The sequence below is a fragment of the Spermophilus citellus genome (assembly GCF_964194105.1).
Source record: "Spermophilus citellus genome assembly, chromosome: 1".
NCBI lineage: Eukaryota > Metazoa > Chordata > Mammalia > Rodentia > Sciuridae > Spermophilus > Spermophilus citellus.
Genome location: NC_138182.1, coordinates 188,499,498 through 188,525,445, shown reverse-complemented (window position 1 = coordinate 188,525,445; position 25,948 = coordinate 188,499,498). Strand labels below are relative to the sequence as shown.

Below are 25,948 nucleotides of genomic sequence, written 5' to 3'. Positions count from 1 at the left end.
GGAAAGACTGGTTTGCAGTTGGGAATTTTCAGGAAAGATTTTTTTTTCTTCTCTCAGCCAGTATCCATCCAGGTTGGTCAAACCAACTTCTCTGCTGTCCCTTCTGTGCCATCGCTTCACTTCTCGTTCTCCCTTGCATAGAGAGGAGAATGCTGGGTGCACCCTTGGAGAGAGAGTCTTCTATTAGACTCCTTACCTTGTATGACAAGTTTTATCTCTATTTTCAGCTCTTTTCTCATTCTTTATTTATTTATTTTTGCAGTGCTTGGATGGAATTCAGAGCCTCAAATGTGCTAGGCAAGCTACCACTGAGCTGTGCCCCCAGCTACCAGGTTTTGACAGATACCCTCAGTCCCAGTTGGTCTTGCACACTCACTTATATTCCACAGTTACTCTTTTTATTTCTATATTGGCTCTTCATAATAAGCCTTTTCTTTCTTTCTTTTTCTTTTTCTTTTTTTTTTTTTTTTTTTGGTACTGGGGATTGATCCAAAGGGGCTTTACCACTGAGCCACATCCCCATCCCTTTTTATTTTTTATTTTGAGACAGGGACTTGCTAAGTTGCTTTAGGCCTTGCTAAGTTTCTGAGGTTGCCCTTGAACTTGGAATCCTCCTACCTCTGCCTCCTGAGTTGCTCGAATTACAGGCATGGGCCATCATGCCCAGCTTAGAATAAAGAGTTTTAAGGCTTGACCACACTGAGTTCAAATCCAGATTTAATTCTTACAAGAACTCAAAGATGGATATACCATCACTGTCGCCATTTTATTGGTCAAGAAACATGGTTCAGGTCACAGAATGAAACCTGGAACCAAATCCAAGTGAGGGATCCCTGAGTCTGGGCTCTTCACCTCAGTGCTGGTCCACCTTTCTAACAACAGAACAGACAAGTGCCACCCCAGGTCCCATACTTATCTACATATAAATGCACCAAAGTGTTTATTCAGGGGGAGAAAACAGGATACAAGTGCAGAGTACCTCCCTGAATGGCTGTGAGGGAGGAAGGGAAGGGCAGAGGGAAGATGGCCACTTTTTTTTTTTTTTTTTTTAAAGAGAGAGTGAGGGGCTGGGGATGTGGCTCAAGCGGTAGCGCGCTCGCCTGGCATGCGTGCGGCCCGGGTTCGATCCTCAGCACCACATACCAACAAAGATGTTGTGTCCGCCGAGAACTAAAAATAAATAAATAAATATTAAATATTCTCTCTCTCTCTCTCTAAAAAAAAACTTAAAAAAAAAATAAAAAGAAAGAGGGCTGGGGTTATAGCTCAGTGGTAGCGTGCTCGCCTCGCATGTGGAAGGCATTGGGTTCAATTCTTAACACTATATGAAAATAAAATAAAATAAAATAAAGGCACTGTGTCCATCTACAACTAAAAAAGAAAGAAAGGAAGGAAGAAAGAAATTTCTGCTGGGAGTGTGATTCAGTGGTGGAGCCCAAGTTTAGCCTGCACATGACCCTGGGTTTTATGCATAGTACTGAAAATAAATAAATAATGAATGTCTAATTTAGCACCTATCCTGAGTTGAGTGCTGTGCTAAGCCAGAAAGAGAGATCAGTGGAGCAAATATCAAATATTTATTGACTGCTTATGCAACATCATGTCCTGTGTTAAGCACTCGGTGTACATCCTGCTCTCAAGAACACTCTAACACAGGCGCTGTTGGTGTGGCTCTTTTACTGATAGGGGAAATGAACCAACGAAACCTTAGGGTGATTTGGTAACTCACTGCAGGTCCCAGAGTAATCAGTAAGCCACTGGACACAGCCCAGGGGGGTGCCTTTTTCCTGCTCATAGCTTTCTCAGGCCCCTGAGCTTCTCCAGGGTACAGTAACTGGCGTGGGGTCACAGATGAGTCAGGCCAAGCTGGGGATAAGCAGTCCTAGTTCCTGCAGCCCATCCTGTCCTTGGCCTAAGAAAGGACACTGTGTAGGGACGGATGTGGGCTGGGACAATAGTGCCACGTCACTGCCTGCTTGTGTGCCTCCTCCCAGCCACCACCTGAAGCCTGTTGCAGCTACGGTCTTTGTCGTCACCAATGCATCCCTCCCGGCCCCTCTGAAAACAGCTGGGACTGTGTCTCATGATCCAAAAACGTATTTCCTTCCTTTTCTGGGGCTTCCTCAGAACTACCCGAGAACAGCCAGGATTTCCCTACAGTTCCAGCAAAAAGGGAGAAACCTGCTTCCATGAACTCCTATTGGGGAGGATCATGAAGAAAAGCCCAGTGACCTCCTCCTTCTCCTCCTTCTCTCCTACGCACCTCTTTTTATTTTCTCCTTGCTATGCGGGCAGTTGAGTCCAGGGATGCTCTACCACTGAGCTACATCCCCCATCCTTTTTATATTTTATTTTGAGACAGGTTCTTACCAAGTTGCTGAGGCTGGCCTTGAATTTGTGATCCTCCTGCCTCAGCCTTCCAAGTCACTGGGATTACAGGCATGTACCACCACACCCAGTTTACTCTTTTGACTATTAATTAACTAACTAATTTTTGGCACTGGGGGTTGAACCCAAGGGTGCTTTACCACTGAGTTACATCCCCAGTCCTTTTTTGTTTTTAAATTTTAATTTTAATTCTTTTTTTTTTTTTAAATATTGAGAGAGGTCCTCACTAACTTGCAGGGACTGTCCTCAAACTTGGAATCCTCCTGCCTCAGCCTCCCCAGTCACTGGAATTACAGTTGTATACCACTGGGTCTGAATTCTTTCTTCTATTTAGAAGTAAGGAGGAAGTAAGGAGGAAGGTGACGACACTGCTGACCACTAAATCAGTGCTTCCAGGGTCTTAATACCATCCAGGTGGAAAACTTGAAGTAGAACCAAATTTGAAGCATTGTCCCCAGGTCAGTCTAACCAGGCAATCAGAAGCCTTGAAGACATAAGGTGTCCTCAGAGGTCTATATACAGGAGGTTCATTACAGCCTTCCACTAATAGCAATGTCTACCTATAGGAGACTGATGAAATCCATGACAGCTAATCTTTACAAAGAAAATCTATGTTGCCATTAAATAAATGTGATGGACCTATCAGGTGCAGATATAGAAAGGGACTCAAGACTGATGAGTGACTGAAGCAAGACATAGCACAGCACATGCACTTGTGTATAATTCTATAGCCACAGATGATTTTTGGAAATGCAAGAAACTAAGTCCAGAAGGTTACTTATGAAGAGTAAGAAGGGGCATTTGGGCGGGGAGTAAGACTCTTGCTCTTCATTTTACACTCTTGCATGCTTAAAATATTTAAAAATGAGCGTGAGTTGCTTTTATAATAAAATAATAAGGATAAAATAGGAGAAAGAAGGGCTTGAGGAACATTGCAGTGGGCCTGAGATGGTCTTGCACATTGGGACTAGTCCCTAGCCACTGCTTGTGGAGCTGTGCTTTAACCAACCAGGGGTGGGCACAGGAAGGGATTGGCAGGAAATCACTATTTGCAAGGATGACTCAGTGACAGAAAGGTAAAATAAAGTCAAGGCCAAAGTTCAATTCCAAGGATGGGGATTGGAGCATCTAATAGTAGCTAACATATAGTGAGTTCTTAACTGTGTATTGAAGCAGTGTGCAAACTGTCTTACCCAGCACGATCTCATTTCATCTTCATAACAACCCTTCTATTTAGATGTAAGGAGGAAGGTGACCACACTGCTGACCACTGAATCAGTGCTTCCAGGGTTATTGTTATTGAGGGTTACTGTTATTACCCCAATTTACAGACCAGAACACTGAGGCTCCAAGGGTTTACATTACTTGCCCAAATATGCATAGTTGATAATTGTCAGTCTGGGAGTCGTAAGGCATGTCTCTAATCCCAGCTATTTGAGAGGCTGAAGTAGGAGGATCACAAGTTTGAGGCCAACAACTTAGACTCTATCTCAAAGTAAAAAACTAAAAAGGGCTGGTATGTGCTTGCCTAGCATGCCAGAGACCCTGGATTCAATCCCCACTGTCACAAATACAAATAAATAAATAATTGGTAGGCCGGTGATTTAACCGAGATACATGTGTTTTTCTGCAGATAGCTGTTTTATCTTGTTGAAAACTACTATGTGCCAATCTCTTAAGGTTCTTGTAGGTACAAGAATAGGTCATCATTATACCTTTGCCATAAAAGGGAGCATTAAGGTAAACTGGGAGAAATTCACACTAACATACTTAGGCTGGATGATATCTTAGATAAGGTACTCATTAGAATTTAATGGGGCTGTAAAGATGATAAATACTGTTTGGATTTTTAAAATTAATTAATGTTGGTGCTGGGGATCGAACCCATGGGTGCTCTACTGATGAGTTACATCCCCAGCCCCTTTTTATTTTTGAGGCTGGCCTTGAACTGGGATCCTTCTGCCTCAGCCTCCTGAGTAGCTGAGATTATAGGCCTGCACCACCATGCCCAGCAACTGTTTGGATTTTAAAGTTGGGGAGATCACCAAGGCCTGAAGTTGTCAATGAAGGTATCTTGGAGGAGGAAAGATTTAAGTTAGGTCTCAAAGAATAGACTGGATCAAGACAGAGGTGAGGGAGAATGTTCCAGAAAAATGTACAAGGTATGGGCTGGGGTTGTGGCTCAGAGGTAGAGCGCACGCCTAGCATGCATGAGGCACTGGGTTCGATCCTCAGCACCACATAAAAGACATCGTGTCCACCTATAACTAAAAAATAAATACTATTTTAAAAAAAATGTACAAGGTATGCATTAAAACTGCTGTTTTTTTTGAGGCATTGAAGCATCTTACCTAATCAGGGTGAGAACTGTGTATGTCCAGTGAGCTGCTGCGAGTATGGAATTAAAACAGCACCAGAAAGGTTGAAAACTGGCAGATGAGTTGTAATTGAAGGTGAAAGGAGGGGCTGGGGTTGTGGCTCAGTGGTAGAGCGCTTGCCTAGCATGCGTGAGGCACTGGGTTTGATTCTCAGCCCCACATACAATAAATAAAATAAAAGTTCATTATATATAAAAAAAAGAAAGTGAAAGGAAATTAGAGACTTTAAAAATATTTTATTGTTTAGTTATAGTTGGACACAATACCTTTATTTTATTTATTTATTTTTATATGGTACTGAGGATCAAACCCAGGGCCTCGCATGTGCTAGGTGAGCTCACTACCGCTGAGCCACAACCCCAGACCTGGAAATTAGGAACGTAAGTAGGTGTTTTGGGAGTGAACAGATAATATATATATATTTTTTAATGGTACTTCAAAGAGTTTGCTTTGTTTTTATAGTGCTGGGGATTGAACCCAGGACTTGGTGTGTGTAGGGCAAGTGCTCTAGTACTGAGTGACATCCCCATCCCTCACAATGACCAATTAGACAGGAGTCAAGGTGACACCCCCCTGCCCCCCCTGCCCCCCCCCCCCCCCCCCGTGAAGGAGGGAGCCATGTGAAATCCTACATGTGGGGTGATGGAGGTCTCACGCTGGACCAACAGGAGGGTTGATGTGAAGCAGGTTTAAGGGAGAGGAGGTGAGAGGTCTTGGTGATTATAAAGAGATGTGCTATTGAAGGAGAGGGTCTGGGTCAGATAATTCCAGGGCTTCAAATCCAGGTGTTCACAGGAGAATGCCTATCCTGGGACAGGGAATTGGGAGAAGGTTCTTTTTTTTTTTTTTTTTTTTTTTTTTTTTTAAAGAGAGAGTGAGAGAGAGAGAGAGAGAGAGAGAATTTTTAATATTTATTTTTTAGTTCTCGGCGGACACAACATCTTTGTTGGTATGTGGTGCTGAGGATCGAACCCGGGCCGCACGCATGCCAGGCGAGCGCGCTACCGCTTGAGCCACATCCCCAGCCCTGGGAGAAGGTTCTTGTTGGCTGTTAGAGAGGGGTAAGGAAGGAAGAGATGAGTACCAGAATGAATTGGGTTTTCATTCACAATCCCCCTTCTTCCCAAGATGGTAAAGACAGTGTAGGAACTTTTTGCTTTGTTGGTTTTCTTGGTAGTATAATACATAGGTCTTGCTTTGTCTGGGGTAGATCGTTTTTTTTGTTTGTTTGTTTAAATATTTTTATTTATTTATTTATTTATTAGAGAGAGTGAGAGAGGAGAGAGAGAGAGAGAGAGAGAGAGAGAGAGAGAGAGAGAGAGAGAGAATTTTTAATATTTATTTTTTAGTTCTCGGCGGACACAACATCTTTGTTGGTATGTGGTGCTGAGGATGGAACCCGGGCTGCAAGCACACCAGGCGAGCACGCTACCGCTTGAGCCACATCCCCAGCCCATTTAAATATTTTTTAGTTTTATTTATTTATCTTTATGTGGTACTGAGGATCGAATCCAGTGCCTCACCTGTGCTAGGCAAGTGCTCTACCACTGAGCCACAACCCCAGCCCTAGTTCCATTTTTTACCCCCCTCCTGGTGCTGGGGGTTCAAACCCAGACCTCACACATGCTAGACAAGGGCTTTACCACTGAGGTAGGTAAACCCAAAGCCTGCTCACACAGCCTGCTCACTGTTGGGCACAGTGGCTCAAGCCTGGGAGACTGAGGACAGGTGGATCACATGTTTGAAGACAGCATGGGTAACTTAGTGAGATCCTGTCTCAAAATAAATGATATTTTTTAAAGGGCTTGGGATTTAGCTCAGTGGAAATGTGTTCACCTGGTACATAAGAGACTCTGGGTTCAATCTCCAGACCATAAAAACCAAAGCAAAACAAACAAAAACCCCACCTATTTATTGTCTGGGTGTTGGAAACACAACACTGAGCAGAGCCTAACTATTCTTATCCTCAGAGAAGACAGATAGTCAACAAGAAATTATAAGAGTTATTTCCATGATCCTAATATCAAGGTGGCATTCCTTTCTCACAGAGCAATCCTTTTTTTCTCTATCCCCAAGTCTGGACATGTACCAATTGGTAAGGAATTGTCAAACACTTTATTATATAGTGTATCTTTTTTGGGGGGTGGGTACTCCGGGGATTGAACCCAGGGACACCCGACCAGTGAGCCACACACCCAGCCCTATTTCGTATTTTATTTAGAGACAGAGTGTCTCTGAGTTGCTTAGCACCTTGCTATTGCTGAGGTTGACTTTGAACTCATGATCCTCCTGCTTCAACTTCCAGAGCCACCTGGATTACACACATGTGCCACAGCTCCCAGTTTATACTGTATCTACCCCCCCCCCCCCCCCCGTGCTTGGGATCAAACCCAGGGCTTTGTGCATGTGAGGCAAGCACTCTACCAACTAAGCTATATCCCCAGCCCCATATACTATATCTTTTAATTAAAAACAAAACAAAACAAACAACAACAACAATAACAACAAAACCGAAAATCCCCCAAACACCATGACATCATTTTTTTTTTCTTTTTTCTATAAGTATTTATTGAGCAGCACTATTGCTATGGATTCCTAGCCCTCATGCTCAAAATCTAGTGGAGGACTCATAAAAGTAAATAGGAGTGAATACATTGTATAATAAGTGAATCAAGAGGATAAGCAGTGTATGTTGTGGAGCTCCTAGGAGGCATATCTACAAGACCTCAGAGGGTAGAGGTCTAGGCAGGGAAGTTTCTCTGATGAGGCTAATGTTTATCAGGCTATTCTCATAGGTGTTAGCTACATAGAGGTGTCAAGGAGGATGGGGACATGTGTTCCATGGCAAAAGAAATTTTTAGTTCAAAGACTAGGCACTGGAGAAGCTTAGGCTTGAGGAGTAGAGGTGGTGGTTTCAGGGAGTCATTTACAATCTAGAATTTTATACCCAGCAAAACCATCAATCAATGTGTGAGGAATGCCGGATTTGGTGGTACATGCCTATAGTCCCAGATGCTTAGGAGATTGGAGGCAGAAGGATCACTTGAGCCCAAGAGTTTAAGCCTGGCCAACATAATGGGAAACCAAGCTCATCAAAAAGTCAAAAAGAAAAAAAAGAAAAAGTTCTACCTATTCAGGAGTTGGAGATAGGACCATGAGAAGAAGTTCATTCAAGTTCAAGGTCAGCCCTGGCAGCTTAGCATAACCTGGTCTCAAAATAAAAAAGGTTGGTGGTATAGCTCAGTGGTAGAATGTCCCTGGGTTCAATCCCCAGTACCAAGGCATGGGTGGGGGAAATGAGAAAGCAATAAAAATAAAGACATTTTTGGATATGGAATGTCCAAAAATTTGCTCTTGTATATCTCTTTCCAGGAGTCTAGTGAAGGATCTGTATCAAGAAAACCCCACCCACTCAGATCTGTTTGGGGGTTGAGGACATAGCTCAGTGGTAGAGTGCTTGCTTCACACATGCAAAGCCCTGAGTTCAGTTCCCAGCATCGCAAAAAAAAAAAAAAAAAAAAAAAAAAAAAATCCCTAGTTTCTTTATTGGGCTGGGGATGTGGCTCAAGCAGTGGCGCGCTCGCTTGGCATGCGTGCGGCCCAGGTTCGATCCTCAGCACCACATACAAAGATGTTGTGTCCGCCGAAAACTGAAAAATAAATATTAAAAACTCTCTCTCTCTCTCTCTCTCTCTCTCTAAAAAAGAAAACGAAAAAGAAAAAGAAAACCAAGGTGTAAATCAAGAGAGTAGACAATGTAAGAATAATGGCGTGAGCTCAGTTAGGCGGGGCCTGGATCAAAGAGGGTTTATTAATAATCTTACACTTCATTGTGATGTCAATTTTTTCTCTTTTTTTGAGTGGTGCTGGGGAACAAACTCATGACCTTGCACAGGCGAGGCAAGTGCTCTACCCTAGCTATAATGTCAAAGTTACTTAAAGTAATAATAGAATAATATCCTAAAATAGAGACTTCTTTCTCAAAGTTTGAATCTCAGAGGCCCTTTTGAACACAATGTGGTTTACTTCAAACAGAAACAATAGTTTTAATCAATTTCTGTGTGTGTGTGTGTGTGTGCACGCGCCATGCGTATATTATATATATATATATATTTCCTTTGAAAAGGGTTCTGCTGCTTTTTCTTTTTTGTGTGTGTGTGGTGCTGGGGATCAAAGCCAGGGCTTTGTGCATTTGAGGCAACCAGCGTTTTCTTTTTAAATTTAATTTAATTTCCTTTCTTTCTTTCTTTCTTTCTTTCTTTCTTTCTTTCTTTCTTTCTTTCTTAGTACTAGTGATTGAACTTGGACTTGGGGTGTTCTACCACCTATATCCTCAACCCTTTTTATTTAGAGACTGAGTCTTGATAAGTTGCTTAGGGCCTCGCTAAATTGCTGAGTCTGGCTTTGAACTTTAGATCCTCCTGTGTCAGCCTACAGAGTTGCTGGGATTACAGGCCTGCAAAACCACACCTAGCTGTTACTTTTGAAAAAATGTTTGGAAGCCCCCATACTAGAAAAACCAAAAAAAAAAAAAAAAAGTCTTAACTACAGATGTTTCACAATTTATGATAGGGTTATGTCCCAACAGAGGCATCATAAATCAAAAATGCACTGAATATACCTAAGCTACAGAACATCATAACTTAGCAACACAGCACAACGTGGAGTACTGGGTTTCCCCTGGTGATTTTAAGGCTGACTGGGAGCTGCAGCTTACTGCTGCTGCCTGCACCACAAGAGAGGATCATACTGTATATCACTAGCCCTTGAAAAGATCAAAATTCAACATTTGAAGTCTGATTCCTATTAAATGCGTATTGCTTTTGCACCCTCTCCCAGTTGGAAAAAATCACAAGTCAAAGAATTGGAAGTCTGACCATCTGTACTACTTAAGTAGCCTTGTGCAATCTGGCAGAGCCCTGGGAGATCCTGGGTCCAGAGGTCATAGGAATTTTAAGGTTTATGTAGGTGGCTGTGAGCTATTGAAGTCCCTGGAGCAGTACACTGGAGAAAGGCTTGGAGAGGTGAAAGGGCCAGCTACTGCGTTTTAGGCACATTTTGTTGGTCAGTTTCCCTTTGGCAGCAAAGGTGATCCCTGGAAGAGCATCTCTTCTAGGACAGCTCTGCTCACCACTTAAGTAAGCAAGCTGCCTCTCCAAGGGACTGCCAGCCAGTAAATTTTTCAGCTGCAATCATGGGGTGGGGGAAACACAATATGGCCAAGTCTCTTGCCAAACTTTGGCACAGCTGGAAAAAGCAGTGTGTGCCAGCGTGCGCGTGCGCACATTCGTTTGGTGGGCTTAGAAGAAATTTATGAGCATGTTATATTTTAGCAAATCATGGCTGAAGCCAGAACAGGGATCCAGGTGTTCCCTAGATCTGAAGCCAAAGAGAACTGTTTATTTATGGTTCCAGTAGATAGACATTTTCTTTTCAAAATCTGCATTTCAAGCACAATGATAAAAGATCTGCACACAAACCACACTTGCGGGCCATAAAAAAGGGTGTCCTCCAGTTCCCCATCATTTAGGAGGTCTTTCCCTTGCCCTCCCCAGACCAGCCTTGTCCCCCCCTTTCCTCCCAAGCAGGGAGTTTTAAATAGTGCTGCTCTAAACTTGTTGGCTGGTGACCTGGAAAATTCCTTTTGCTTTGTTAAGCTGTTAATGGCCCATCAGTTCAAACCTCCTATCAATCCCAGAAAGTTCCTTCCTCCTAACTAGATTGGAGAAGGAAGGAGAAGTTAAAAGGGAGGAAGAAATGCTATTTGAAGAAGTTGGGGAAGGGTGGCCTGGTCCAGATGGAAGGAAGGAGTTTCATCTATCTTGATGTGTCTTCAGAGCAGCTAGCTCAAGGGCACAGATAAGTAGGGGCTTATTGAATGATTTTAATGAAGGTGATACTTTTGAATGAAGTAATAGCTTAGCTATGTAGGATGTGAATGAACACAGGTCTTTTGGAAGACCTTTAATCCCGGAAGCCAAGATTCAGATTTACCTTGGCGATATGGTAAACCAGTAGGTGTATGAACTCAGATGAGCTGCTTAGCTCACTTTCCTTTTTCTCATTTGTTGGGAATTGTTAACTGCCTTGAATCTTGTATTTTTAGTTATAAAACTAGCAGTTACTAAATACTATGTGTGCCAGAGTACAGGGCTGGGGACTTTTCATGTGTTTGCTTATTTAATTCTCACCATGAACTCTATAAGGTAAGTACTAGTATCATTTCCATTTTAGAGAAGAGGAAACTGAGCCTCAGAGAAGGAGATGGAGTCTGACCCGAGTTCTCTGTATTCTTAGTTAATTCTCTGAACCTTCACATGATGCTGCTTATAAACTACAAAGATCTAGACAACATAAATAAGAAGCAGCGTAGAATGGCCAATCAATTCTCAGAGCACACCTGTCACCTTTTGCTGGTGACCCAGGTTATGTATTTGCTAAGTTTTCAGGTCCTTCTTGGAGGAGACTGTTCTGCACTTGGCATTATAAACAGACACATGTCACTTGCCTTCTGGATTTCTGGACCAAAGTTCTGACCACAAAGCCCTGTTTCTCTTCAGGACGTGGATGGTTACATTCTCTTTCTCAGACTCCAGAACAGGACTTAGGGAAATGAGAGCCTTTGAACACTAGTGCCATTCCCAACATCCACCACTGCTACAGCATGGCCATCAAGAAGCACCTGGGACATTTTTCCTTCTCCCATGAGCTTTGTTGTATCATTTGGAGCCAGCAACTCTCAAATCCACCTTCTGTAACCCAGAAATGTCATAGGACACTGGACAATTGGAGAAGAGACAGCTGATCAGGTAAGAGACTGCCACTGGACTAGCCGACCCAGGAGAAATAACCATGAGGGAGGAATGGGGCTGCTGACATCGGCTGGAAACCTTAAAAGATGACATAGCCAGGGGTCCACCCAGCATCAAATTCCCAGGGCCCAGGGTCCTGCCTCTGGGAACTGCACAAATGGGAAGGTGGTCAAAGGTGAAAAGGGCAGGGGAGGACCCATATGGGAGAGTGTGGAGGGGGTAATGTGCTCTATGCGGGCTGTTCCTGTGGTGCAGAGGAAGCTCTTTCTCCTCCTTGCCCTGCCAAATGGTTCTTCTGCCTGGCTAAGGCAAAATCTCACGCTTTATGGGAATCATCTTTGAAATAGCCAAGAGGATCAGAAGGGATAAACACAATAAATAGTCTGTTTTCTTTAGACTGTACTCTTGAGACCCCCATCTTGGGCACCTAGGCAAATCCCTTGCCTCCCTTGAAGATATACAAATTGTCTGGGTTATGGCATCTTTTCTTGGTAGCTGTTTCCTATGTGTTTAATGACCCCATCAGGTTGAAATTTGTTCCTTGTCCCCAGCTAAGATGATACAGGCAAGACAACTTATTAACCATGTGCCCTTAATCAAATTCCACATCCTCTCTGTACCTCAGTTGCATTATCTGCAACATGGGAATAATAATAAAATGCCTCTCATTTAGCAGAGGTTTTCTTTGTAACTTAATTTTTTTTTTTAAATATTTATTTTTCAGTTTTTTTGGCGGACACAACATGGTTGCTTGTATGTGGTGCTGAGGATCGAACCTGGGGCGCACGCATTCCAGGCGAGCGCACTACCGCTTGAGCCACATCCCCAGCCCCATGTAACTTAATTTAGATGAAAAATATATGTTGCCTATTTAGGGTAGCCTGTGGTAGATGCCACATACTCAATGCCTGAGCTGCCTTCAAATCCAAACTTCAGATCTAGTTCTTTGGCTCTAAATCTTGCCGGAAAACTAAATCTCCTACCCCTGGAGCCTTGCCAAAATGCCAGTGCCTGGGCCCTATTACCAGGGATTCTAATTCCCTTGATCTATGGTGGGTCCAAGAGTCAGTGTTTTTGAACCACTTCCTGGAAATTCAATTTACACCTAGAGAACCACTAGATTTTGTGGTGTTCACCTTTTCCAGATGGGAAGCTCTGAGGCCTGGAAAGGGGAAGAGACCTGCCCAGGTCTGACAGCCAGACCAGAGGAAACCAGGTTTTTTATCCTGGATGCTAACCCCCAGGGCTTCATGGGGAAAATCTGGCCCTCGGACACCATTCAGGTCTTTGGGATGGGAAGAGAACAGCTCCCTTTTGCAGGCTCTTTCCTGAAAATATTATTTGGACCCTTCGATCCAGTTTTCCAGGACTCAGACCTTTTACCCTGCAGGCCTCCGGTCAGAGGGCCACCTCCTCAGAGAGCTCTCCGATTAGACTGCTCAGCTGATCTAGAATAGGATGCTCTTTGATGACTGCATTTATAGATGTAAAATACTCCTGTTCATTCATTCATTCCTTTGCTTTTGAAATTGTAAGCCCCTGGGGTCAAGGACCGTGTCTATCTTGATCCTGCTGCACCCGGGCTGAGCAGTGACCAGCACTTAGTAAAAAATACTCATTAAATGATTGAATGAACGAAATCCCGGGAGGGCAGTTGAGTATTTATTTATTTATATTTGGTCCTGACCATCTGATTCTCATTACTCCTACAACTCGGGAAGTCTCTCTCTCTCTCTGCCTTGGCATTTTATAAACCTCGTGTGCATACGTCGACATTTTAACCATAAATCCACAAGAGTTTTCGGGGCTGGAAAATTCGAGGCGAGGGGATTGGGGGAGGGAGATAAGACGACCCGGAGGTCCGAAGCCAAGGCGGCGCTGCCCAGGTGGGGGAGGGAGCGAGCAGTCGCCGGGCGCCCCTCGGCCCCGTGCCCGCCCCCTCGGCGGGAGATGGCCCCGGGCTGCGACATCTATCAAGGGGTGGGCCGCCGCCGCCGCTGCGGTCTCCGCCTGTGGTGGTGGTGGGGGGGGGGCGCCGCGGGGGCGCCGCGGGGGAGGGGACGCGATCCGGGTCGTGGCCTGGGGCGGCGGAGCAGTAGCCCGCATTCCGGCCGCGCGCTCCCGGAGGTGGCGCCTTGGAGAGGTTGTATTTTTTTGAGCCGCTGGGAGGGGTGGGGGAGGGGCCCTGTGTGTGTCTCTTTAAGAGCCGAGCGCTGCCCCCGCCTCGCAGGCGCCCGGAGCCTCACAAAAGAACAGGATGTTGTTGATTTGTCACCAAACCACAGAGAGGAAATGATTGTAAATTTCCTTTAAACATCCCCACCGCGCTCCGGCCGCCCCCGCTTCCGCCTCCGCCGCCCCCGCCCGGCCCGGCGCAGCAGGGCCTCGGCGCTCCCGCGGGGCGCCCGCTCCGGCCTGCGCCGGCCTCCCGGGCCAGGACTGGCCGCGGCCCCCGGCCCCGCGAGTAGCCCTGGCCGCCGCGCCCCCTCGCCCGGCCGCGGTGGCTTTAGTGTGATTTTTTTTTTTTCAACTGCTGCAGCCGAGGAAGGTCCTCGGCCCCTTGGGAGCGCGCCGCCCTTGGCTTCTTGGACGGAGGGGAAGCGCGCCGGCTGCCCGGTGCCAGGCCCGGGAAGAGTCGGCCGGTGCGCGCCACCCGCCGCAGCCTGCGCCTCCTCGCAGAGGCAGCGATCCTTAGCCTGGAGGTCCAGGGGGACACTGAGGCCCGGAGAGGTCACTGCAGTAGGCCAAAGAGACCAGCTCTTGGAACTCGCTGAGGGCTCTTGGAACACCCCCTACCCCTCCCTTAAGTAGGCTAAACTGAACTGTAGTGATGCAGGAACATTCTAGAAATCCCAAGTCTTAAGCGGTGGCACTTTCCCTTGGGAAGCCAAAGTAACAGTCCCTCAGTCCAAGGAATGTCATGGGGAATATCCTTCCCTCCTCCAACGTGCACCCTCCTCCTCAGGAGCTGCCTTTCTGCACCCTTACATATGCTGGGCTCCCAACCCCAACTCACTCACTTCCTAAGTTTTCTGGAAGCCTCCAGTGGAGTTAATGCTTGCTCCAACCTGTGGCCCATGGCGGAGTGGTCTGGTTTGGTCTGTGGTCTGGGAAAAAGCTGCCTTTGCTGTACACAGTGTACTTTTGGAGCTATTAATGGGTATGCCGGCGTTGACTTCACTGCACTTCTAGAATATTAAAGGCAGCTGCTGGTATCCTAGGCACTGTGCTGAGCCGAATTCTCTCTTTTAATCCCTTAGCCCCCAAAGGTAGACTTCGCTATTCTGTCTATACAGAACTAAGGTTCAGAGAGGTTGAGGAACTGGATCAACTCACAGCCTAAGCACCAGATTCATTTAGTCACCACGTTCTGTTAATGGTGATAACCGGCCTCAATATTTTAGATTTGATTATTTGGTTAGTGGAATGGAGCACAGGATATTTTTGTTGGGTATATTATCTCCTCAATCTGCAGTGAACTCTGGTCTAGACCTCACTTTCTGGAAATAGACTTGGGTGACTGGTGCACTCTAGCTGAAATCTGCCTTTTTTGGGCATGTGAGGTCCTGAATGGCCATGTGAGGTCTTGAGTGGCTTGGGGCCTGTTATTTCTTCCCACTCTACTTGAATGAAATAATGGGGAATCTTTGAAAAGTGTGTGGTGCTAGATTTCTAAGGCGGAATAGCCCCATCCTCTGCAAGACCCTCTGTTTAATAACTCTAGGGGGCAGTGGTTGGAGTGGAGAATAGATGGCGGGGTTGACTCTTATTATAAGCGATGTAATACATCAGTGTTGTCCTGTGCTTGCTAGGTACATGTGGCGTGTCCACCTATATCCTAAGAGATGAAAGTTGGTGCGGGGGGAGATCATGCACCTTGGAAGAGTAAAGTTGGGGGTGGGGTTTGTTCCTATGGACTTACACAAGAGCAAGTCATCCAGGAGCCCCAGAAATAGTACTGCAGTTGCTTGCCTTCAATCAGTGCAGGAAGCTAAGAGGTCTGTGATGTTTGTGGGTTTGAGAGAAACAGAGTGGCCTTTGCCTCCTTTGTGCTGCAGCTGTCTGCAGATCTCCAACTCAGAGAGTTTGTTGATGGAACCGGCTTTAGCATCTCCACCTGTCCTGTTTTGCTTTTGTGGAATGCCAGTCACAGGGGCACCCAGGTCCCCAGCACTTGGGAGGGAGGTTCTGTCTGGTTGTTTCCATTCCTCAGATGGGAAGCACTGGGTACCAACCTCTGTGATTGGTCTATGGTCACCCCGAGTGGGATGGCTCAAGGCAGAGCAAAGTCACCAGGAGTCAGGGTCCCCAGCCCCTGCCACTCAGTTCTGGGGAAGCAGGAACCAGAGGGCAGATCGTCTGATGTCTCTGGTCTCTGTTTCCTGAACTGTGAAGAACTTTGCTCTTGGTTGGCCCTTCCAGCCATTATATGAAAAATAGCTTCTGTTTATTCATTGCCTTAGCATTTATTATTAGCCTTTAGCATTCTTTGCATTGCCATGCCCCACTGTTACCAGCATTAAAGATAACAGCAGTCAACAAAACCAAAGCTGTGCCTTCTTGGAGTTTACCCTTAAGGTGAACAAGACTCCCAAATTAAATAAGAATCTACGTTAGGCATATGTAAATATATGTGTATGTGTATGTGTATATGACTTTCCCTGTGTGTATATGTGTAAAATATCAGGTAATGCTTAGGTTATGGACAAAAATGAAGAGTGTTAGGGGAGACACAGTTTTATGGGTGGGGGGGCTATTATTTATTTAGGGTGGTAAGGAAGGCACACTGATAAGATAGAATGGAAGGAGTGAGCCACACAGCTTGCAGGAAGAAGCTTGCTGTAGGTAGTTGGAATGGCACCGATAAAAGACCAGGGAGGTGAGTGTGTTGCATAGCACTTAGTATATATCGGGCAATGTGCTAAGTGCTTTATATTGTTATCTATTTAATCCTGTTACCGCTTTTTAAGTATGAGGCTCAGAGAGATTAAGTGATTGACCCAAAGCCGCACAGCTAGTAGATAGAGGAGATGATATTCAAATGTCAGTCTTAATCATGCTGTTTCTGCCTAGGGACTCTCAGAGCTGAAGCTGGTATTTAATTCATAACGTGGTTCTTTTGATTTCTTGAGGATTAAGTGTCCACGGTGGCCAACGTGATTCTAGGCCCCTGAGTAGCCCGGTTTGGACAGGAGCTCAGGGACTGAAGTTCCTTTTTGTGAGTGGGGGAAGGTAATATGTTTGAAGCTGAAAACCCCATGTTGTGTTTATGGCATAAGGGGAAAACACCTTCAGATTATTAGCATAAACAAGAGAAATGGGGAACCGGGGCAGCCTGTGTCCCTCCACCCCACTCCTTTCCTTTTAATTTCCCCATGATAGGTCCAGCACAGCATGCCATATTATACAGCGATAATTAAAACACTTGGATTAGTGAACTGAGATTTATAGGGCAAACAGGAGCCAGAGGAGAAAACGACAGTCATCTCTTTTATTTGCAGGCAGATATCCAAATTGCCAATTGCTTGCATTTTCTTCCTGACACTATCACCTACTCTGCTTAATTAGATCCTTTTTTCTCCCCATATCCTTCCAGCCACTGCCCGCTAGCTCAGCCTGCTGCATAGCAGAGCTGGTGAAGCCACAACTCAACGCTTTCCCACAGCCCAGGGAAATGTGAGTCAGAAACACAGCAGCAGACCCTAGGGAAGGAGGGTACCTTTGCCTGGGGCCATCCAGCTGGCCTGTCCACCAGCATACTGGAGCAGGGACAGGAGCTAAGCCCAGGAGCAAGAAGGGCATGCCACGCCTCTTCCAGCCTCCGGAGACAGTTTTCCACTAAAGGCTAATTTGTTGTGGGGAAAGGAGAGTGAGTTTTGAGTTTCCCAAACATCAGGCCACCCCCAAAGCACCTTCAAAAAGCAAGTCTTGTATTTTTCTACTGTGTTCAAAGTTATCATTCTCAACGCTGGCATTAGGGATGGTAGGGACTGAAATGAACGAAATGCTGTCAAATTTCCAGGCCAGTAGAAGGAATAGTAAAAAATGGCTAATGAGAGTTTGGGGGCCCAAATTAATTTGTTTTGGCCAAAATATTTTTTGAGTACCTACTACGTGCCAAACATTTTTCTAGGAACTGAAGGGATACTGCACAACAGTATCACAACACCAAGACATCCCTGCCCACATGGGTTTACTTTTTACCCGGGTGAGGGAGAGTCGTGACAGCAAATTTCTTTGTAAAGAGCAGAAGAACAATGCAGAAAAATGAAGTGGGGAAGGGACTGGGGAGTGCCGGGACCACTAAGATTTAGAGTGAGGTGAAGAGGGCATAGTGTGGAAACCCGCATCTGGTCTTGAATCAGATGTGGACACCTACTGGATGTGTGGCCTTTACATTTCTGTAATCAACTGATCTGAACCTTAGTTTTCTCATAAAGGATAAAATGAGGAAAAAATATGAAATATACACCGAATCAGGGCTCCACGAATGAGAACCATTATTAACATTCAGTGCTTCTGATGGGGGCACTGCAGAAGTGATTGCATTGGGAAAAGGGTGGCTATTCCTGTCGCCTTTCTTTTTCCCAGCATTCCTGGTTTGACTGTATGTGGAGAAGGCAGTAGGAGTGCCCTGGACTCTTGCAGCTGGTTCCCACTGGAGAGGATTCAGATACCGGCTTGGTATATGGGCAGTAGCTTGGAGTAGAGAATTGTCAGCATTTTGCATTTGATTTTCAAGATTATTTTCCACTTGCTTTGTGTTCACCCAGATAGTCCACTGTAAGCCTGGTGGGAGGCTGGGGCTGCCCACTTGACAAATGGGAAAACAGGCACCGGATGTGAGTGCCCAGCCAAGGTCACCTCCAGTCTCCAGAGGAGGACTCCTGCTGGCCTGGCGATGAGTCATGCTAGAGCTTGCTCCGGGGTGAAATCACAAAGGAAGGGAGGCTTGGATTGATTGCAGGCGGCAGGGGAAGTTTCCTGTTCTGGAGCCACCTGAGCCACCTCAGCAACGAGGCCTCCTCCACCTGCGGGGCCTTGCTGTCCCCAGGTCAACCTCCTGGGTGAAGATACAGGGACTGCTTTGGGGTGAAAGAGAGGAGATCAGAGGGCTTTTGGCATTTAGGGAGGAGAAGCAGCAAAAGGGAGAGACGGTGCGGTGGAGAACTTGGGGCGCTGGGACCAGGCAGACTGGCTGCCGCTTAGCAGCTTGGGCAGATCACATCACCCTCTCTGAGCCTCAGTTTAACAGTAAGTTCCAGGGTTGTTGGGAGAATAAAGTTCCACGGTGTGTGCAGTATGTTGAGCACAGTTCCTGATGATAGGAAGCTGTGAGCATTGGCTGTGGTTCTGAGAGAGGAAAGGGGAGTTAACCGGTTCAAGAATCAGTGGAGGGTAGAGGGCTTCCTGGTCACTCTTCTGGACCACTCAGATGAGATTTCTAGTCAGCCACACAGGGGAGTTGATCTTGGCTTCTAGGAGTTTACTCTGGGACCAGCAGAGCAGGGACAGACCAGCATCTGACGTCTCCCTGTCCCGGCTCATCTTCCCTGGCGGCATGCTTCAGTGGGCTCTGCGGGCCTGGGAGTGCCCCCCCCAGTTCCCTAACTCCCCCTCATCTTAACCTTTGCCTCTCTGGCAGAGACTCATTATGCCTCCCATCTCTGTTGCCTCCATATAATGAAAATAATTGAGCCTGTCTCCACCGATCACTGTCCAGGAATGCATCAAGCCCCGCTGCAGTCCTCTCTGCGGGCCAGTGCACCCGGCACAGCAGCGAATGGCCTGTGGGACGCTTGCTCCTAAACCCCCTCAGGGGAGCCTGCCGGCTGCATGCACACTTAAAGTGAAAAACAAACTTGGGAGGGAGGGTAGCAGACACCCCAGAGGGTGTCTAATGGTTCTGGGACCCAGGCTCAAAAGCCCCTGAGCACCTCTTAAGTATGGATGCAAAACATTGCTGATGGTGTGTTTAAATTTTGAATCTATCTTTCCTCTTTCAGCTGGGCTTTGCTACCAAGAGCAAATGTTATGCCTATAAGAATAGCACCTCCCAGCCTGAGTGACCAGATAGGGCTGCAGATAAGAGGAAACTTACTTAGTTAGAATCTTAAATTAAAAAAAAAAAAATTAAACTATCCATAATCTTCCCATCTCTAAAATAACCCGACCTTTTGCTTGGGATCCATCTGCATCTTTATCCTTTATGTGTTCCGTAGGCCTGAATTGTGCTAAATTTTTCACTAAATCTTTGTAGTAACTCTGGAAGGAAAAAATTATCTCTGATGCTTTGATGGGAAGACTGAGGCTGTGAGAAATCATGTGGTCACGGTGAGCAAAGCTGGGATTCAGACCCAGCTCTGATTCCATTCAAAGTTGACCAACTTTGAGGTCATTGTGATTCTGTGTCTTTCTTTTTTTTCCTCTTAGCAGTATGTTATATATATTTTCTTGTGTCCCTCTCTAGTTATTATTATGAATAACATTATCATTATTAATTATTATTATTATTATTGTTTCTGTTTGTTTGTTTTGTTTGTTTACTGAGGATTGAACCCAAGGACACTTAGAGCTATATCCTTTTTGAGACAAGGTCTCACTAAGTTGCTGAGGCCGACTTTGAACTTGAGATTCTCTTGCTTCATCCTCTGGAATCACTGGAATTACAGGTGTGCAGCACCATGCCCGCCTTCTTAATTATTGTCTAAAATGGGAACATAGAATTCCCTAAACCATGATTTATATCATCATTTTCTTCTCTGGGACATTTTCGTTATGTTCAGATTTTCACTGTTACAGACAAATTTGAACTTAAAGCTTTTCTTCTCCCACTTTCTCTGCCTCATCCTACATGTTGAGTGACTTTTTTATTTATTTATTTATTTATTTTTTTTAGTTCTCGGCGGACACAACATCTTTGTTGGTATGTGGTGCTGAGGATCGAACCCAGGCCGCACGCATGCCAGGCGAGCGCGCTACCGCTTGAGCCACATCCCCAGCCCCATGTTGAGTGACTTTGCAGCCCAAGTTCCTGATTCCATTCCAAGCCCCAGGCCTGGGGACCAAGGGAGCACATGGTTAAGGTTCAGTTCAAGTCTGAAGGTTCAAAGAATCAAGAGTATAGTTAGAGGACAGGAGAAGCTGGATGCTCAAGAAGACAGAATGAACTTTCCCATCCTCGGTTTTTTGTTTTATTTAGGTCCTTAATAGATTAGATGCCAACTCACATTGATGAGGGCATGTTTACTCAGTCTATGCATTAAAATCTCATCCAGAAACACCCTTCCAGACTACTCAGAAATGATTTTTTACCAGCTATGTGGGCATCCCTTAGCCTAATTAAGTTGACACTAAAATTAATAATCACATACAACCCAGTTCCCTCTATAGGAGCAGCTGTTTATTACTAAAAGTCTGTTATCTTTTCACATACCCTGATGCACACAAATATTTAAAATTCTTTCTACCCCTTCAACTTCAAATAAGAGAAAACTTGGGCTCATAGAAGCTACACAATGAATTATAATAGTAGCATCTATTCCATGCATGAAGAACTGCCCTGGTGCTTGTGTAATTTTGTGTCCCTGCTGTAGTCCTGCAGAATGAGTTTTGTTGTATAAATAAATGCTTCAAACCCTAGTTTACCTCAGTGGGTTGATTGGAGATTAAATTAGATAATTCATGTAAAGGACTTAGATCTTGGCACATGATCCAGGTTTTATGGGGGTCCAAAGCTTATACAATTTGAGGGCCATCTTTAAAATAAATACTACAGAATCATGAATCCAATACTAGAAGTCTAGTGAATATTTAGAGTGAGAAAAGAGCTCTTACAATTTACACATTTAGTTTCTTGTGGTGCTGGTATTGAACCCAGGGCATTGACTTGCCAGGCAAGTGTTCTACTACTACTGAGCTTCACCCCCAACTCCATTTTTATTAACTGCCTAATACACCTCTATAATACTCTTTATTCTTTTATCTTCTGGCTTCATACTCTTTGATCACTTTATAATAATGACAATGATCCTCTAAAATAATTTTCTATACAGAAAATAAAAGATTATTTATTCTTTTCTCTACCGTGTGTTTACATTGTAAAAATGAGGAAATTTACACATAGACCCAAGCACTATTTATAGATTACTACGTGTTTGTGTCTCATGGAGGAATTTTTGTAAATTTATTTTGTACAATCCTCACCAAAGATGGAAAAAGAGCCTGTGGTGCAACATAATTGTATGTATGTGCTCACAAGTATATTAAGTGTATTTTTTTTTTCTTGTACTGGTGATTAAACTTCGTGATACTCTACCACTGAGTTACATCCTTTTTATTTTATTTTATTTTTTTGACACAGGGTGTCACTAACTTGCCTGGGCTGGCTTTGAACTTGCGATCCTCCCGCATTAGTCTCCTGACTTGCTGGGATTACAGGTCTGCGCCATGTGCCCGGCTCCTGATAAATATATTTCTGACAGAGGAGAACTTCCATTTTGATCAGGGGAGCTGAATCTTCCGTTTACAATTTTGTGAGTCTAATAAGTGGAAGCATTTCTCACAGGAAGCATCTGATCCTACACTTTGAACCTTTCTCTTCCTCCCTCATCATGTACATCGGGGCTGGCAGTATAGGACATGTCCCTGCAGCGACACAGCTGTGGAGGTGGTCAGGACCTAGGTGGTGGGCACATATTCCTGGGACCTGTGCCAGCTTCTTGAAGGTGACTGTGAACCACATAGATGTGACCCACTAAACTCAGACTCAGTGTCACCATCATAGCTCCCGTGCATGTTCGTTCCCAGAATGCCCTTGGCCACTTCACCATCACACAACAGGAAGGAAACCACAACAGGAGGGAAACCAGAGTGGAGAGAAACAGTGGTCCTTCCAGCGTTGTTTGAAAGACAACTTTTGTTTGAAAGCAAAAGTCTGTGCAAACATATTTTTTTCCAGGCCCCTCGTAGGTAAGGACCCTGAAGCACCAGTTCCATAGGTTTGCAGTGGACCTGATGAGGTACTGTTAACATTTGTGGTTAGGAGCATGGTCTTGAGAGAGCCACAAAGCACATTGAGGGGTGGCCTGTCCTTATTGGTATGTTAGCAGCCTCAGTTATCTCCGGTTCCTCGGTAGTAAGCATGACACTAGTAACAGTTATGTTCCTCACTAGGAATAAAAACTTCTCAGAGGCAGACACTGATCTCTTGCTTATTGCCGTATTGTTGGTGTCTAAGACATAGGCCTCAGTTAGCACATGCCAGGTGTTGTCTGGGTAGCCCCAAGCTCTTAGAGAAAGGGAAACTGAGGCAGAATGGACCAGGTGCCTTGACTTGAAGCATATTGGGAGCTGCCTGTAGTCAAGTCCAAGGGGGACCCTCCGGCTGCCTTTCCTTTCCAATGACCATCTCCCATGAGGTAACCTACAGAGTCCCTTCCTTTCTTAGGATGTGAGCCAGGGTTCCTGGGTATCCCCCCCCAGAGCTCACTCTGATTCGTGGAATTCACCATTCCAGGGACTCCGGCCTTCTTGCCCTCCCCAGCCTGGGTCCTTGGGAATGGCCAGGAGACAGTGGGAAGAACAAAGGTGAATGATTTTGAGCCATAAAATAGTGATCCTGAAAAACAAGTTTGGAAGATGAATGGCTTTGTGCCTTGTGGAGCTTAGCAGGGGCAGCCCTCAGAATTACTGACATTCCTGCCTGAGAATTCCAGAGGCCCCCGGAGCCTGCTCAGCTCCCGTCCATTCCAAGGGGGCAGTGAGTGAAGCGAGAAACCACGGTACCTCAGAACCACTGAGATGAAGCCAGAGGGGCAACCTTCATCAGTCATTGTCTTATCATTACGTGCTAGTGGCTGCAGAAGTGCAGAGCAGGTGACAAAACCTCAGCCTGGTCTCCCAGCCTGAGCTCACCTCCTTGTGGTGCGTCTTCTCTGACTGATGCAGGTTTCCAGCTGAGCTCTGTACATGCTTCCACCTTGGTTGATTTTGCTTCAAAATTGCCCCATGTGCAGGCCCCAGCCAAGGATACTCCCCCCACCGAGCTCTGGGACAGGCTGCGGGTACTCATGTCTCCCCTGATGTTTAACATCACAACTGGGATGGTGCAGGCTCTGCTTCTAGCCTGATTTTCCCTCCAGCCCTGGGATAATATTTATATAAAAATGTTGGCTCTGATCTCCACTCAGGAAAACACCAGCTGCTATTGAAAAATCTTTTTGCGTGTGATAGAAAGCAGAGCGGCTGGGCCTCATGCAGACCTCCTTGAGCTTCTCTGGAGAGTGTTAGGAAACGGCAAGTGTGTTTTATTTACATTTTTCAAAGTCATCCCAGAGCTGTGTCCAGGCAACTGAAGGCCTGTCAAAGAACTGAATGCTTAATTCTATTTAGAAGAAACAAAGGGATTAGGTGTTCCTGGGACTTTAACAAATGCATTGTGGAACCAGTTGAGATGGCCCATGCCTGTAATCCCAGCTACTCTGGAGCCTGAGGCAGGAGGACGGAAAGTTCGAGGCCAGTCTTAGTAACTTAGCTAGGCCCTCAGCAACTTAGATCCTGTCTCAAAAAGAGCTGGGGATGTAGCTCAGGGGGAAAGCCCTGCCTGGGTTTAATCCCCAGTCAAAAAAACTAAAAAACCCCAAACACACTACATTGTTGGTTTTGCTTTAGGTTTCATTTAGGGAAGGCAAGTGCAGAAAGCAGGATGCCAAGGATCCAGGCTGCCAGAGCTGTGAAGATTCCTGGAGACGGGCACACACAAGCTGTTGGCAGAGACATGAATCAGTGCAGCCTTTGGAGGGAACGTCAGCAACTTCTTATAGCAAATGAGCCTGACCTTTGATGCAGTTCTTCCATGTTTTGGAAACTATCCTACAATAATAGTTGCACACGTATACAAGGACCTGTGTTCAGAAGTGCTCATTGGTGCAAAAAGTAGGAAACCATCTTCGAGTCTATCAGTAGGGGACTGGCCAGAAAGTAATAGTTCATCCAAAACGGACTACTCTATGGCTATTAAAGAAAAAGGAGGGGCTGGGGTTGTGACTCAGTGGTAGAATGCTCGCCTAGCACACTTGAGGCCCTGGGTTTGATCCTCAGCACCACATAAAAATGAAATAAAGATATGTGTCCACCTACAACTAAAAAATAAATATTTTTTTAAAAAGAGGTATATAATAACAATAGCCAGCACACATATAGTACTCATTGTTATACACCATTCCAAATGTATGTTTATTGGGATATTTGCAATATTAATTCAGTTTTTTTCGATAATCTTTTTGTTACTATGAGAATGCTTTTTAGATGGGGAAAGAGGTTTTAAGTAGCTTGGTTATGGTCACATTGCTACTAAGTCAAGGCCCTTTGGGTGCAGGGTCAGTAATTATCATATTACACCTATGTACAAGTATGGAAGAGATGCTTATGACATTCAAGGAACAGAGAAACAGGGGATGATTTTGTGTGCATATGAAGACATACCATTAATTTATGAAAGTAATAGTGTAGAATACATATTCAATTAGCAGGTCTCTCTATTTTTAAGTAGTCCCTTAGAAGAGACTTCTACCAGACATGTTGGTGCCTCAGCCTCCCAGCAACTTGGGAGGCTGAAGCCGGAGAATCACAAGTTCAAGGCCAGCCTCAGGAACTTAGTGAGGCCCTAAGCAACTTAGTGAAACCCTGTATTAAAATAAAAAATAAGAAGAATTGTGGATGTAGCTCAGTGGCAGAGTGTCCCTGGGTTCAGTCCTCAGTGCCCCCCCCCCCAAAGAAGAGGCTTCCTATAATCATGGGCTTAGAGTGACACTCATGATAATTCCATAGCAATAGATGTGGAGCCAAGCCTAGTAGCGAGGCATTACTGAGTTCCATGAGGGTAAACTGAGGAATTGCTCTTCTGATTGGCTGAAATGCATTCTTAAAGAATGATTCCTGTTCTTATTACCTTCTGAAGTCTTACCCCCTCTTGGAAGCTTGGCCCCTTGTGGGACCAGTAATGGTGATTTTTCTTGACACACACAGACGTGTGTGTCATATTCATCCCCTGCCCCTGTGTCACACGTGTTCACTTAGTGCATTATTACGCATTCTAAGTGCTTCCTTCAAGTACTTTACCGGAGCCTTTGTTGAAAGCCTTCTTCCTTCTTATTTAGTAAAAATGGACTCAGGATGGGTTCCATTTGTAGGTGCTTTGCAATTTGCAAATCTTATTCCCACGTGTTATTTCAGTTAACTGGGGATGGGGCCTTGACACTTTAATGACTTTGTACAACACCTCTTTCGGAGTTAAATCATGCAGGAGATTAGGAGAGGTTTAGATGAAGAAAATGAGGGTGATCAAAAATTTAACCCCTATTTTAATTT

General features: G+C 45.2%; 1 long non-coding RNA gene across 2 annotated transcripts in view; it reads left to right on the top strand.

Annotated features, from left to right (window-relative positions):
- Positions 1–21,732, top strand: part of LOC308650010 — a 34,921-nt gene extending 13,189 nt beyond the window's left edge. For both annotated transcript variants that reach the window (XR_014022218.1, XR_014022219.1), the window contains 2 exons: positions 11,327–11,575; positions 20,478–21,732. This is a non-coding gene — a long non-coding RNA (uncharacterized lncRNA). The remainder of the gene's footprint in view (positions 1–11,326; positions 11,576–20,477) is intronic.
- Positions 21,733–25,948: the final 4,216 nt, after the last annotated feature.